At 38.5% G+C, this 15,975-nt stretch overlaps 1 protein-coding gene across 1 annotated transcript in view; it reads left to right on the top strand.

Annotated features, from left to right (window-relative positions):
• The window catches only part of GABRB1 (gamma-aminobutyric acid type A receptor subunit beta1), a gene marked incomplete at both ends in the record, with an annotated part of 119,094 nt that overhangs the window by 31,781 nt on the left and 71,338 nt on the right, over window positions 1–15,975 (top strand). The window lies entirely within an intron of this gene.

Raw genomic sequence — 15,975 nt, 5'->3', positions numbered from 1 at the left:
CACCAGTGTCAGTGTCCTGCTTGTGGCAGTTTCTATCAGCTCCAGCCAGGAGAAGAGTTATTAGCTTAATAAGGTCTGTTCAGCCAGAAGCCAAATAATCTCAAAAACATAGCTTTTTCTAAGTAATCATCATACTTTTCTGCTAGTTTTCTTATTTTCAAGTTTATGGCCCTAAGCATTCTTTTACTATCCAGAAGGGCTCAGTGTTAAAAGCTCTCTAAAGGCAGACAAGGATTTACAAGTTGTCTTACACCCTTTGCAGCAAGTGCCACGATTCAAATGTATCTGAAACCTCCTGTGTTACAGACGCTCTTTCCAAGTAGGCCAGAGACTTGCTTTTCACCAAGATAAAAACTTCACAGTCATTAGATGCCATGGTTTCAGGCCAGGCTGTACAGCAGGCCCCTCACAGAAGCACTCACCCACCCAGGACAGGCTGTGCCTGCACCTCTCAGGGAAAAGCCTCACAACTCTGCCAGGATTATCCTGCTCGGGTAAGTCATCACAACCTACTGCCAATGGCGTTTGCTCTTCAGGAACCTGGTGTATTAAAATTTTCTCGTAATGGCACATGTGACCACTGCAAAACCATATTTCCTATAAATTTTTGTTAAGTTAGACTTCTTCCAGACACCAAATAGAGTCAGGGACTGACTAGCTCCTTCCCCCCTGCAAATTACCTTTTCAGCGCAGTTAATTTCAGCATCTGAAAGGCTCTCTTTGCCATAGGCCCTTTAGTTCTCCACAGTACACCCAAGTTTTCAACTTAGCACCTGTAGCTTCCTTGGATGTCACACCTTTATAACTAGTAGCACCCAGTCAGAGTCTTTCAGGACATACTGGGCTGTTCCTTCACTGCATTATTGTGCCACTATGAACCTCTATAGGCACATTCCCTCATTCTGGTACCAATACCTTGAGTCAGCTCTCCACCAAATGTGCAACACCAACCGCTCCTTTTCCTCCTAGAGGAAAAGCAGTATATTTTTTTAAATCTGTTGTTACATGGTTTAGAAATCTCCTGTCTTCTGGGCGTGTGTGAATCTGTTCCTTCTAACTACAAAGTCTACTGCTGTAACTGAGAAAATACTCTTAACAGATTTTTATCTGAAGCTTTTTCAGGGGAAATATTGGAGACAAAAGGAAGAGTTCAAAGAAAACGGAGACTTCTCTTATATCCATCATAGCTGTAGATTTCCTCTGCTGTCATAGCGCTCTTTTTTTTTTCGTTATTGTATTACATGGTCTGTCTCATCAACTGCCACTTGGGTTAGGTTCAGCTGTGAGCTATTTGAGACACTAGTCTTGAAATAACCTGTGTGTAACCAGAGATTTAACTTAACACAACTGCATGTGATACTACACAACTCCTCATTTCTCTTTCTAATGCAATTTTGCAGACATTTCAAATCCTAAATTAAAATTCCCAAATTTCCTATTGTTGGCTAAATGTTACACATTAAAGTCTTATTGAGTGACCACTACTGGCTTCTCTAGACTTTCCGCATAATATTAACACCACAATGGATGATTAAGGAATATCATTTTGATATGTCTTACCTAGTTAGTATTAGATTTATTCTTCTGTGCACTCATTTCAATGTATGACTACTCAGTACAGTTCTTTATTACCACAGCCCTTTACTCTTTAACCTTGCTAGAAAGCACCACAAAACCAACAATTCAGAATATAAATCACCTTCCTTCGACATATTCCACATGAAAAAAATCCACTAATTTAATTATTTTAAACTGGTTTGAAATAAATATGATGCCTACAATCTTAAAGTAAATAGAAAAATGTATCCAATTAAGCTCCCTTTCAGTATGAGAAGTGAGTTTAGTTTGTATCACACTAATGTTCGGAGCTGTTCATCTCTGTATTAAATCCACGTCAGAGTGGATAATCTAACAGCTTCTTAGAGACATACATGGATGCTTGTTTTTAACAGCCCATGTTATAAGGCACAACAACAGACCTAGCATCATTTTCAGTAGACATCAATACCAGAAACAAAATGACTGCAGGCTGCCATCATTCTAGCAGAACCACAGAAATTATATGTAGAGGTCAAAGCAAAAAGTCTGGAATTGTAGGAATTGTTTTGGCTAGTTAAGGTCACTGCATGCCCAGTGTACCCCTCCAGTGAATGTACCTTCAGCTAAACTTTTGAGGTAGAGTCTTCATAAGGTGCAAAAGTGGAATTTCACTGAGAAGTTAAATGAACAAAAATAATCACAAAATAAAATTTTAAGATTTTCCAGTTCTTTCTAAAGAATTCGTGCTTGGAAATTTCCCTTGCTTATTACAGATATCTCTTAATACCATATGTCAGCTCTAAGTCCCCAGAGCAGGTCACATTCTTGTTCATTTGCTTGCATTTCTCACTTCCCAGTTTACTGTGATGTGAACGAAAAACTTATATGGATTATTACTGTTCATGAGATGTTTCTGCTTTATCCCCTCTTTTAAAACTAGTTGTTAGTTCACACATTAACACTAATTGCAGCAGCAGAGGTATCAGATGTGGAAAGCCAATTCTCTGCAATAACGAAGTCCCAGAACATTTAGAGCTTTATGGGGTAATAAGGCAGAAAGCAGCTAATGCAGCATGCAGTGTGCTGGCAGAATGTGTGAAGCATCACAGCTTAGATAAACCCATTCAAACCTAATTCACCTTTTGGGTGATTTCAGTAAACAGTTCCATCTACTGAATAAACATGTACTGGTGAAGGGTGTTTACCTAAGTCAAAAAGGCCAAATTCTCCTCAGTAGTTGTTGTGGCTGCACAAATGTCCATCATTTAGACCACTTAAAAACTGCAAACTTCTGCTAGAATATATATTGATTAAAATTACACAATCACTGAGGTTGGAAGGAACTTCTGGAGGTCATCTGGTGCAACCCCTCTGCTCAAGCAGAGCCACCAAGAGCACACTACGCAGGACCATGTCCAGGTGGCTTTTGAATATCTCCAAGAATGGAGACCCCAGGACCCCTCTTGGCCATCTGTGCCAGTACTCAGTCACCCTCACAGTAAAAAGGTGTTTCCTGATCCTCAGGAGGAACCTCCTGTGTTTCAGTTTGTGCCTATTGCCTCTTGTCCTATCACTAGGCACCACTAGAAAGAACCTGGCTCCATTCTCTTTGCACTGTCCCTTCATTGATGAAATCTGGTGCTCCAGTTCATTCATTATCTTCATGCCCCTTTGCCAGACTCCCTTTAGTATATCCAGGTGTTCCTTATATTGAGGAGCCCAGGACACAGGACTCCAGGTGTGGCCTCACCAGTGCTGAGTAGAGGGGAACAATCCCCTACCTCAACCTGCTGGCAATACCTCATCTAACACAGCCCAGGATACCATTCACATTCTTCGTGGCAAGGGCATATTGCTGTCTTATGTTCAATTTTGTGTCCACCAGGACCCCTAGGTCCTTTTCTGCTAAGCTGCTTTCCACATGGGTGGCCCCCAGTGTCTACTGGTGCCTGGCATTGTTCTTCTCTAGGTGTAGCGCTTTGTACTTCTTGTTGAATTTCATACGGTTCTCCAGCCTGCCAAGGTCCCTCTGGATGGCAGCATGACCCTTTGGCATATCAACCACTTCTCTTGGCCTGGTGTCATCAGCAAACTTGCCCAAGGTACACTTTTCCCCATCATCCAAGTTATTAACAATGATGTTGAACAGGACTGGACCCAGTACAGACCCCAGGTGTACACCACTAGTTACTGGCCCCCAACTAAACTTTTTTCCACCAGTCACCATGCTCTGAGCCTACCTGTTCAGCCAGTTTTCAGTCTACCTCACTGCTCGCTCATCCAGCCTGTATTTCATCAACTACTCTGTGAGCATCTTAAGAAAGAGTGTCAAGTCTTACTGAAGTCCAGGTAGACAGTATCCACTGCTCTCCCCTTGTGTTTATTCCTGATGTTTCTGATTCCTTCTAAGCCAGTCTGAGGGCAAAGCATAGACTATGCCCCGCCCCCACCCCCAGCTATAGTATAGCTGAACAGAGCCCACATAAAATAGTGTTGTAGCTATCACCTGGGGAGGTCTGACTGACCACAATCTTCTAACATCATTGTCTATGTTTTCCTTTTGTTACGGCCAAATATGGTACTTACACATTATTAGGATTCCTGGCACCTTGTTCCTGTTGGCCTCATGGAACAATGAGCATCCATGCTTTCTCAGACCTTTTCCAACACCTCCTCTTTCTATACAGGCATTCATCAATTTAAACCAAGGAGTATCAAAAGGTATCAAAATCCACTCTTTTTATATGTGTGTGTGTGTATATAGGTATGTGTGTGTGTATATGTAGATATGCTTCCCTCTGTGATTTGCATCAAGGAATTGCGTATTTCTTAACCAAAAGTTATTTCTCTACTGTAGGATAGCTTCAAGGAGCATTTTAAGTAATAAATACTAGTTGTGTAGAGAATGGCTACTATATCCAAACTACTTTAAAGGGTGAAGAGGCAGTTTCGTTCCTAAACAATCCGAAATTCTCTTGAGATTGCAAGTTTACCAAAAATCCAAGCAGAAATGTGCTAAAACTCCGTGAGCCTTCGGAGAAGCCACATGCTTGCAAGTTCCCCAGGCAATGACAAATAGACTTTGTCTTGGTTCTCAAGCAAAAAAAAAAAAAAAAAAAGTCTCAGAAAAGGTAGTAGAAACATTGTAGTACATTTCTAGTATAAAGAACTATAGCTTTTCAAATTATTCAGCTGGTATATAATAGTAGAAGATGGTAAATCAGCAGGATACCTTCAGTATTTGAGTTCCAGTCTCATTTGTAGGCCAAGGACACTGTGCAGTCTTGTGTTTCATCTCTGGTTTCCAAAGTCTGCATATTCACACTTTAAAGAAGTTGAGCAAAATTTCCAGCAAAGGAAAGATTCTCAGATTTGTTTTGATTTTGAGGAGTTTTGTTTTTTTCATTTCCATTCTTTTCTGCTTCTGAAATTACTGCTGGGAAAAAAAATAAATAAATAAAAGCACCTTCAAGATACATGTCCTTTCCCCTCACATATAGCTATTTAGACAGTTCATTTCTTACATCAATGACAGTGTGACATTTTATATATCACAGTTTAATAATACAGTTCTTTAAAGAGTGCAATTAATTAAGTCTCAGAACAGCCCTGTGAAATAGTCAAGATTTATTATTTTACAGGTGAGTGAACTGAGGCACAGAGAAGTTAGGACCAAAAAGAAACATGAGAAATACTTGGTATGAGCCCACCACAATCATTCTTGCACAGATACTGTAAGTTTCCACTACTTGCTTCTAACAGCTCATTAATTTGCAAGATGAAATGCAAAATTGCTTGTTAGTTGTGTAATGCAGCTGGTTTTGAATAGTCTTTAAATCCAACACGCTCCTTTTTTCTTCCCTCCAGAGATTAGCATATAGCATGAAGGTCTGGATTTTCAGCATCTGAAGACACCAGGCATAGATGGCTTATGAAGGTCATTCAGAAAATAAAAATAAGGAATTTCTGAAACTGCTTATGGTGGAGGATGATAGAATAATCAGCCTTACTTGTCACCTGTACAGTTAATCCGATTATTCTTATTCTCATGACATATTTTAGCAGCAATATATCTATAGCAAGGCTAGCCTATGTCTTGCAAAATAAGCCACTGAAAGCATGAAAGGAACCATTATGTTGCAAATAAAGAAAACCCAGTATGGCTAAATAGTATGTATAAAGTAGAACAGTAAAGCATGGTATGGTGGATGCAGTTGCCAATAAGCCATATTTTTTCAAGTCTGACAGCATTTTAGGACTAGAATGAGTTTCATTTCACAAGGAATTGAATTTTTATTACTTGGCAACAGCATGATGTAGGAAACATGAAAATGGGTGGATTTTAATGAAGTTGATGAGTACAGATCCAATTTATTTTACACATTCTGCAGCTTCAACTCATGAGTCCAGGATCACTATTCCCAAATTCAAAGGCCACCAACTTAAGTAGCTCTCACTTGTCAAATTTATCACATGATGTTGCTCTGCCACAGCATCTCAGACTCTCTTCAGATGAACTATTTGACAGCTCATTTTGTAAGGGGCTCACTGAAATTTTCAGCAGACATCCCATAGTTTGGAAACAAATATTCACCTATGGCAGCACTTCCAGTCTGTCTTAACCAGTCAGCTCAGACAGAAAATGAGAAAGCCTCAATAGAAGAAAAATATCAGAGATGGGAGGAAGAAGCGCTCACCATGTTGCACAAAAAATACAGAAACTGACCAAAAGTGGAGGGGATTAAGAAGTACCATAAGAATTAAGTCATTATACTCAAAGAATAGATATTTTCAACATGTCACACTGACAGTAGGTACAAGAGATTCCTGTCAGAGAAATTACTTATGCCCAAAAGACCAGCAGCAGGAAACACTGGTCACCTGTTTTAACCTCTCTCTGAACTTATTATCTTATATACAATACTTGTATATATATAAAATATATATATATATATATAAAATACTTGTATATCTGAACCTGTTAAAAAGACTCAGCGTATATTAACTGCTTAAAAATAAGGTTATGCAATAAAAACTTTCAAAATATTGTGGGACCAGTGCAAAGACACCCAACTAGAGCCAGAAAAAAAAAAGTAGGTTTGAGGAATAATAAATTACCAAAACCATGACATTTAAAATTTATAATTTTTTCTGTTTCCCTAATACTGTGGCACCATACTTATACATAAGGAACCAGATTTTAACATATAAAACATACAAGTGATAAAATTTAGTTCCATTGTGTTCGCTCTAGAAATGCATACACAGTCTCTCCAATCTAGACACTACATTCTTGTTCCTCTCTTGCCTTCTGTCCCTATCCACTCTCTCGTTTTTAATTATCTTTATACCAACTGAGATGATTGACCTTTCTCTTCATGATCTATCAAAGTTCAAACAGACATCTTTCCCTCTTGGCTGGAACAATCCTCACACAGTTTTAATCAACCCAGAAACAGGGAGACTCATCACGACCTCTCCAGCCCAGCTCACAGGTGTTTGGAAACCGATCACCAACAACTTGACTCAAGTGACATCTGACACAAGTCCCTGCTGTGTGCACAGCTGGATGTTGCCAGCTGCCTACCATCTCTCATTGTCACCTGCACAAATATGGTTGGAAAGGAGAGCATGACTACAGCTGCAGACTTCCAACAAGTCCAAAATTGTAGAAAAGCGTAGAGATAATAAGATGTCTACACCTTCACCCAGTCTCTCTCCTTGTGTCCAAATTATTCTTAATTAAGTCTTACAATAAGTGGCCAGAGCTTTTTAAAAAGTCCAACAAGCCACAGATCTGCTCTTTGCAACTGTTTCAGCACCTTGCCTGTATCTGGGCTTCGTGTCTGGCTTTTAAAGTCCTGGGTGTAACTGGAAAATACATGTTAATGGTTCAGTGACTTATGGCAAAAATAGTTGACATCATGGTAAAAGTCTACATGAAGCTCCACAGCATGTGAAAGAAGAGACACTTAAAAGAACACAAATCTCTGTGTCATGACATTTTTCAAGGATTATTTTTCTACTTCCTCTTTCCAAACCATGGAAGCCTTAGAGAGTTGATCCCAAAAGAGACTGTTATCATGTGTCAGATTCCTGATGTGATTGCTCAAAGAGTTCTGTTCAGAAAACTATCCTTTGGAGAAAGAAATAATAACCTTAATATAACTGAGCTGACAATATAAAGTAAAAATGCCTGTCTCAGTCATATGCTAATCAAAGGATTAGCAACATCATATTCTGCAAAACAGCTAAATTAATAGTGTTCATTCACATGTGTGCCAATTTAAATTTTGTATATCTTTTTCATTTCCTATTTTCCTGAAAGTTATTTTCCCCATTTGCTTGGCACAGTGTTTATGTGCCCATTCCAAAGATGTTTATCACAGGGATTTGACTCAAATCTCTGTAGACAGCTCTTAGTGCAGAGCAGAGTTCAGTTAAAAAACAGTTGTTTAAACATCTGCCACCACTCAGCAGGGCAGATAACCTATTTACATAAGGCTTTTACAAAAGTCTTACAGAGCCATGTAGTCCTTTAGACTTTGTCATCTGGTTCTGTAGATGTGTTTTCTCAACCCCTTCCTTTTTATGTGCTTGTTCAACAGCTCCAAGCTCACGCTTCCAATGAAGCTACTGGGAGTCTGGCCAGCATGGGAAATACAATTCAAAGACTTAGTTAAGAGAAACGTTCCCTAAATCAGCTAACACTCATTGAAATCTCAACTAGAGAAGCACAAATCTTTACTCCCAAGCAAATCTTGTTTTCCTTCCAGCAGACATATGTTCAAGAAGAATAACTTACTACTAGATGAAGTACACATGTGCCAAAACAAGGTTCTGGTGTACATTAAGTCTTAGTTTCCCCACAACGGACCAGATAGGCCACATTTTACCCACAAAGTAATTTGTGTGTTGTCAAAGAAAAGTAGAATCCTTCTCCAAAGCTCTGGAATACTAGAATATTACAGAACAAATACGTTATTGGGACTCCCCAAATACCATATGGGGACCTAAAAAACGTGAAAGCAGTGACTCACTACTACAAGGTGACAAAGCAGCTGTTCAAATAATCTGCTTCCATTATTTATGGCGTTCATCAAATATAGATATGTTTGCCCATACTCTGCTGATCAAAACATGTGAAAATGCTCAAGACTACTCACAAAAAATGAACTCCAATCCTTCAAAGTGTGCTAGAAGGCCAGCAGAACAGACTGGGGTCATGTCCCTGCACCAATGACCTTTAATAGATTAACCCTTCCTATAGTGCTCTCTCCAAGAGATCACAGATATGCTGGCACATCACTGGCATCAGCAGAGCTCCACAGGTCTGCCTGAGGTGCACAGACACCCTGTCACCCCCCACGACGTGCTCATGCTGCAAGAAGATAGTGCTGACCCAGCATTTCTCCAGCTCATCTGGGCTTCCTGCCAAAGGAAACTTAGGGATGTTGGTAATGAAAGCCACTGTCTGTTTCAGTAGATCCTCTGGCTAGGATGATTGGTATACCAGGACTAGTGGGAATTAGCAGAGCACATCTGCTCCACCGTAGAGGGAACTAGTGATAATATGGCACAAGGCAGCAAAATTTCAGTCCCTGCCTATTACAGCTCTCCACATTAGTACTTGTTCCTTCAATTTCACCTGGAAGTCCACTGTGGGCTGTGGATTCCATTATACATACCCATAATGATGCTTCCTATTAAGAAGATGCTGGAATTAGGAAAACATAAAAAGCAGGAAGAACAGCTAGCTGTTCGAGCGTCATATAAATTTCGCTTAAGGCAAAACCAATGGAAATATAAATATTTTCTACCTTAATACTCAGGAGAAATTACAGTTATCCACTAAAGCTAACACTGACTGCCAGAATATGTTGGATCCAGTAAAGGAAAGTGAGTTAGAAACATGTAGTGGAAACCTCATTCCCTTGAATTCCACGGCCTTTGTAGTTCCTTGTGCAAGTGGAAAGTAACTGCTACAGGCAACCCTTTCTATTCAGCATCTTCCAAGTTGTGTGAAAAGTATGATACAAGCAAGCTATGCTTTAAAGCATGCATCTTACAGATTGTGGGCTTTAGACTTGGCAGTGGAGGGTGCAGAGAGCAAGAGACAAGTACTAGATAGAATGAGTTGAAAAGTATAGTGAGATTTCTGAATGAGTATCTGACAATGAAAATTTGTGCACAGGACAGAAATAAATCCAGGTTTAAAAAAAATCTTAGCCTTTTAAATTTATTTCAAATCTAATCTAATCATAAGTATTTTTTTTCACAATTTAACTCCTGGAATTTTATGTGGTGAGCCTAACATAATGTGTATTAAGAAAACTAAAACTCTATGTTGAACTAATCCTCATGATTTGAAGGTCCAGCCATGTGTTACTGATGGGAAATAGAAATCCTTTGTCAAGCTGCCCTGGAAGTTTTCAAGATCAGTGAAACTTTAATCAGGAAAAGATTAGATGAGTAGCAACAACTTGCCCTCCTGCTCTATAGAAATAAGTAATGTTCCTTATGGATTCATTTTAAAAGAAATTAACCTTGACCCATCACTTCTCTGTAGTGCTAACTTCTTCATCTTCTAAAACAACTTTTATAAACTCTGTTACAGAACAAATTATATAAATCAACTTGTCACAGCTTGGACTTTCACACTGGTCATTTCAGTAATCAGTAGAGAAAGTAATGTCTATTGTAAAGGAATATTTTTATATTAACACAGTAAAAGGCTGAAAATGGAAGACTTGAGGAAAAAAAGTGAAATAAAAGGGGAATTCTGAAGAAATCTAATTCTTAAGATCCAAAAGGATAAATAATCTTTATCTTCGTAGTAATCCTGCTACTTCTTATTGCAGAGATCTCTGTCTACGACATATTTAATGTATTAAGAAAATGTTGGGAATTCTCTTTTTCTTCATGTGTGATGCACTCTTAAAAAGAGGGACATTTTTAATACTTGAGGCACACTTTAAGATAAAATACTATAACATAGTGGAACTGATAAGGTGGGGTGTTGCACTGAGGAATAACATTTTACTCACAAAAGTCCTCTGAATGCTGTCTTTGTAAATATATTCACATGATGGAAGGTAATTTGAAATTTTCCTTTGTAAAATAATGGCTTCATTATTATGAAGAAACAAAAACCACATACATGGTACACAATAAATCAATAGCAAAGTATCCCAAAATTCAGACTAATTGCTTCAAAATTCAAGCTATCAGAATAAAAAAAGCAGTATGCGCAGACTTTTAATTTCCCAGAAATACAACAAAACAGACATCAACAGTATATCTCTGAATTTAATATGATTTTCCTATGTCTTTTAAAGGTTTTTGTCAGGCATAAGTCTGTCCTTACCTAACATGTAACTTCTTGTGAACAACATATTCAGCAAATTCTGCTTCTTTCACTTTGCATTGTTTGTACATGCCAATGATAACTTTCCTTGATGTGACTATTATTCAGAAATCTTTGGTAACTAGTCAACCTGGAGTGCTCATATTAAGGAGCGTATTTGAACTTTAGTGTGGGCTAATTAACTCTACTTCAACTGCAAAGTAGGGTTTTGAAAGTTCTCAGGAATTGAATGTGTATGAACAGGAATAGCAAATAAATGTAACAATTAATTAATTTGCTGGAGAAGTAGAGCCATAGAAAGAAACTTCACAACAATGACAAAGTGGCTAGCATGCATAATCACAGGATTCTCCAACAGTATCCTAAAAAGTCTACTTATTTATCTCTCTCAGCAAGCATTTTGGAAGTTACCTGTTCACTGTACGACAAAAAGCTACTTGTGGAATATAGGTTCCCTTAATTAAAACATTGATCCAGTCTGGCATTTAAAAGCCAAATTTAGATTTCAGCATCTGTGCAATGTAAGAGCTATCTTTAATAAAGATAAGGGAGGCTGCCTACAGCTTACACTACCAGCCATTACAAATTAATGCATCTGTCAGAGAACAGCATCAATTTCCAAAGGCAGTCACCACCTGCCCTTACCAATTTTTGTTTGGAAAGCTGGTATGCTGCTTTTTGTTGCTTAAGGACCTCTGTGAATCCCATGCTAAGTTCCTTATGATGATAATTTTTCTGGTTTTGCTGCTGGCTATGTTACATACATCTTCCCACTGTATATCAGATGTTCACAAACCTTCATAAAGTGGATAAGATAGAGCTCTCCAGCCCAATTCTGCTGGGCATGACAGATTTAAATATACATAGTGACTCACTTGTCAGAAATAGTAACTTTTTTTTTTTCAAGAAAAGGGCCTGGACCCAGGTCCCACTGCCTCTAAATTCAGTTAAGAAAATTAAGAAACAGCTTGCTTAGTGGCTTACACTTGAGTAGCCACAGACAAAATTTTGTTTTAAATCATGAAGGAATATTCCTCCTGACAGAAGAATGTAATCAGAAAGAAAAACTTACAGAAAGTACTGGAGAAAACTAGTGTCAAAGTTCAATAGATAAATGATGTGTTCTTGTGAGCATCCCTGAAGCATATATTAGTGCCTGTGAAGCTCTAACAGAGCAATTCAGTATTGTGGACTAACAATGTATAAAAATCAAGAGGCTCAGAAACAATTCTTGTAAGACACTAACACCTTCCTAAATTTACAATAAATCCTCTGCTGTTTCTCCTTTAATTTCCTCTTCCAGATTTACCCAGAACTGAAATAAGATCTTCCTTTTTTTTTCCCTGCAGTATCATCTTCCTCTTTCCCAGCACCTCCACTGGCAATTTTACTTCCAATTGAATTTAATATTTCTCTCTTTGTCCTTATACAAGTGTTGTATTGCCCTAACCAGCAAACTCTTCTGTAGCCTTTGTTTGCAATCTAATTGTAGAAGCTCTGTAAGCCTGTGCAAAAGCCAGGCTTGCCTTTTTGACCTAGCAAAATCAGTGTTTGTAGACAAATTCAAGAGGCAGGATAGCACTGCATTCAGAATTTGTACAGATTCCAAGTTTTACTTTGATTCTGACTCCTTTACAGCATACACTCAGGAGACAGAAAGCCAGGAACTTCCCAGTTTCAATAGGAGGTATCTTAGTAGTCATAGCCACACAAAACAGCTTCAAAGTAAAGACTGATATTAAAGAATATTTGCAAATACATGAGAAAGCAATACAAAAACTATCTTAATCCCTATGGTTTCTATTATGCTCCTTTGTCTTAATATCAGAGTGTCATCTGTTAAGGAAATGTGTCCTATTTATGAAAGAAATATTATATACCTTAGACATAGAAAAGAAAGGGAAATGAGCTATTGTTCTAAAATCAAATGCAGAACTTCACCTGTCTAAGCTTGCAGATGATTATAAAAAGCTTAGCTGGAAGCCACTTCTTACACCAGGATATACACCAAAGCATTTCTACAGATTCATTGCTTGAGCTATGCTCTTTATTTCTATGGCAGATGACTAAACATCAAAATACATTAGCCAGTAAGAAATATTATTTGCAAACACCAGCTAAATAAAATGCTGAATACATTCTCCAATCATTGGGCATCTCTATAAGCAAGCAGCTACAAAACTTAATCCCCAACATTTCTTTGCTAGAAGCACACTAGCAAAGCATGCTTTTCTTCCCCCCACCCCACCCACAGTTTTTTTCACACTTGGAAATATTACAAGAATCTAAAACAAATTAAAACACACCTGACTTTTAATAGCTGTTACTCAAAATGACTCAAACTCAAACCTTTCACTATTATTTCCTTGTTTTTTAGCAATAACAACTTCATCACAGCAAAACATTCTAGATTAATTCTTTGTGACCTGTTTCTGTGATTCTTCTGCTGAGGCGTGACAGCATTTCATGGTTAAAAGAATTAATCCTCAGTATTATTTCCTGACACATTTTAAATAGAAAAGTTAAATATCATAGAAGTACACACATGCTATTACTAGAACATTACATGGTAAAATAATGCAGGAAATTATCTCAGAAAAACACCTTGTGTATGAAAATAATTTTCTGAATTAACTTCATGTAAATAAGAGATAGATGTTCCCTACCAGCTGAGGGTTTAAAATCACTGACCCCACACATGTCTGTGAGAATTTTCCCTCACCTGTAGGTGATGATTTGTGAAATTACAAAAATCCCTTTGATCTACTTGATTTTCTAGTCTACACATTTAAAATTAAGCATTGCAGCCAAAATTTCAAATATAAGCTCAGTGGAACTAAAGACATTTTAGAGATAATTAGAAGACACCTGACGCTTTTATTAATAACTATGATTCAAAGGCTGAGAAATTTCCTGTTCAAAAAAGAATGTTAAAACATCATGCATTAATATATAAGAAATTAAAAGTCAGTATCATCATGCAATATCTTTAATAGTTAACTCAAATTTTCATGTCAGTACATAAGTATGAACTTCTTTATATTTAACTTACACATATTATAGAGATAGAATGAGACACAAGGGGCACAAGTTGGAATGTGATAAATTCTGACTGAACATAAGGATAAAGATTTTCCTCATGAGTGTAATGAAACTCCAGAACAGGTTTGCCCAGGGGTTGTGGAGTTTCCATTCTCAGAGATACTCAAAACTCAACTGGAGAAGGGCACAAGAAGCCTGACATCATTGGACATGCTGTGAGCTGGAGGTTGGAGGAGGTTTCCTGGAAGTTCCCTCCAACCTGCATGATTCCATAATTCATATATAAACTTGTAGCCTATAAAGAGACTGAGCATCCACATGCTTTGAGTCATTTGTATGGAACTTTTGGAAGGTCTCTCAGAACAGAAATATTTTTACTGTTCATGAATTCTTCTTACCTTTTCTGAAGACTATCAACATCTCTAGCATAAAAAAAATACTGTTTCAGTAGCTTGATAAATGGATTTTCAATATTATATTTTTATATTATATTGATCTATACTTTCTGATAAGGTTGCTTAAAAAAAACAAATGTGAGGTATCATTTGCTCAAATATTTTAGAGGAAGTTTGCATTTCGGCAAGAAAATTGAAGTTTTTAGTTTTGGGTGATCCAAAATTACTTTTATTTATTTTTTCTATTTGTCTACTGACCTAAAAAACATGCCAAAACCACTAAACACAAACAACCCTAAGCACACCATTCTTCCTTCTGACACACAAACGTGAGTTTGCTCTTCCCTTTCTCAGGCTTCCCCAGCACATTGCTGAAAATACTCCTCCCTTCTGTTGCATTGTTATTTTTCCTGTTCCTTGAAAGCTAAAGCTTTGTGGAAGGAAATACATTACCCTCACTTAAAATATTATTCAGAAAAAATATTTATCGGACTGTCTTCTGATCCCTCTTGTTCTCTTTTCTGGTTTCTGAAGAGCCAGCCTTTGCCTGATACCTCACTGACTGCTTTTTCCTGCCCCAGTACTTGACGCTTCTTCCACCTCCTCTCTACATTAAGCTTCTTGCCTTTATTAAATTTTTGAGCAGTCATCTTCCCCAGAAAACCCCAATAAATATCTAGATTACAGTCCAATCAGGAAGCTGCAGACAACCCAACTGTTAACACCTTGCCAAAGGATATCTCCCCAGATCTTTGCCATGCAACTTAAACAGAAATTGCCTTCTCCTTAACTCTCTTCTCCTGCCTGCAGGGAGCAGCACACAGTAGCCCAGGCTAACTAGAGCTTGTAGGCATCTGAGAGTTGACAGGATAATGTTGAAGCTGGGGGTGGGAGGAATTGCTCACCTACCCTCAGCACACAAGTAAGGGAACACCTACAGCTTTAGCAGAGGCAGATCCAGCATTACCAGCTACAGTTTCAATGCTGACAGCAAAACAGAGTATGTGTCAGAAGTGCATTTTGACAGTCGGTTTATGTCAGTGGGTAAAGCAAAGGTGTCGTATTGAAAGTAGAGCAGGCAGCCTTGCCAGTCTTCCATGTGAAAATGCTCCGTTCCGCTCGTCTGTCTCACCCTTTACAAACTGCTGCTGTTGCTGTGCATTTCCCACACCTTTCCCAGAGCTTTTCAGCCAGGTCTCAGGCAGTGATAGCAGACCAACGGTGTGTCTCAGGGGTATGCTCAGATCACCTGCAGGATTGTCAGTCCAGGCTGTATAGCCCACCACAACTCAGCAACACAAGCAGCTCACCTAAGAGAGAATCACACTCCTGATACAGTAGCACACAGATTTCCCAAGCCCTGGTTAATCAAGCCTGCTGCTGTCACACAAAGCTGGACCTGGAGTTCAGGACCCTCCCCCCTCTCCATTTGCCTGACCACTTGCCTCAGCCCTTCTCTGCCACTGTCCCAGCCTGAATTAGTCTCCTCAATGGTTAACTGGTCCTTCCATGAATGACCAGGACAGTGCTCAGCATTCCCAGCCCCACTTGCTCATGGACAGCAAGATCAGTTTGTCCTTGACTCACCTGGCATACCTTACTTAGTATGCAGTAGGTTCCTATTTCTTCTAT

This window comes from Nesoenas mayeri (assembly GCF_963082525.1).
Source record: "Nesoenas mayeri genome assembly, chromosome: 4".
Classification (NCBI taxonomy): domain Eukaryota; kingdom Metazoa; phylum Chordata; class Aves; order Columbiformes; family Columbidae; genus Nesoenas; species Nesoenas mayeri.
This window is presented reverse-complemented; position numbering and strand designations above follow the sequence as displayed.